The following is a 633-nucleotide window of genomic DNA, read 5'->3' as shown; positions in this document are numbered from 1 at the left end:
TAAACTCATGTGATGGCAAAGCCTGACCTGGATGAACATGAGGCCAGTGGCAGTCTCTTTTATCCGCAGAGCTAGCGTATTCATAGATTTGGCTGCAGAGATGTTCATGTGTTTGGGATGCTGCCCCCAGACCCAGCTGTGGGGGGTTATGTAATCTACTGGATGCGCTTTACATTACCTTAAAAAAAAAATCTAAACAATTCTGAATGTCAGGGGTTTGGGAGCAGGGGTTGTGGTTCTGGGCAGTATTTCTCCAGAGGTGCTATTGGCAGTAACAGGTGGAGAGGTCCTTTGGATGCAGGACAATGCCAGCGTCACAGACCCTCACACGACCTTGCTTTCTTGACATTGTCCTAATCTTGGCCCTGGTTCCAGTATAATAGCCCATGCCTTGGTTTACCAATTTGGTTTTTTAAAATATTGTATTACATACAATACCCTTTATCTTGATTGCTAAGATTCTTTTTGGCACCTCCTTCAGTTCTGCACCTTAGGGACATCATCAATCTTGCCTCACCCTAGGAAACCAAGAAGGCTTCCTGGTTCATCTCAATGATGAACTGGTGTGTCCTCCAGGTGGGAGTGCCTGCTGGGTGCTTGCATTTCACTCAAATACTGGGGGTGGGGGGTGGG

This window comes from Bubalus kerabau, chromosome 10 (genome assembly GCF_029407905.1).
Source record: "Bubalus kerabau isolate K-KA32 ecotype Philippines breed swamp buffalo chromosome 10, PCC_UOA_SB_1v2, whole genome shotgun sequence".
Classification (NCBI taxonomy): domain Eukaryota; kingdom Metazoa; phylum Chordata; class Mammalia; order Artiodactyla; family Bovidae; genus Bubalus; species Bubalus kerabau.
Note: the sequence above shows the minus strand (reverse complement) of the source record.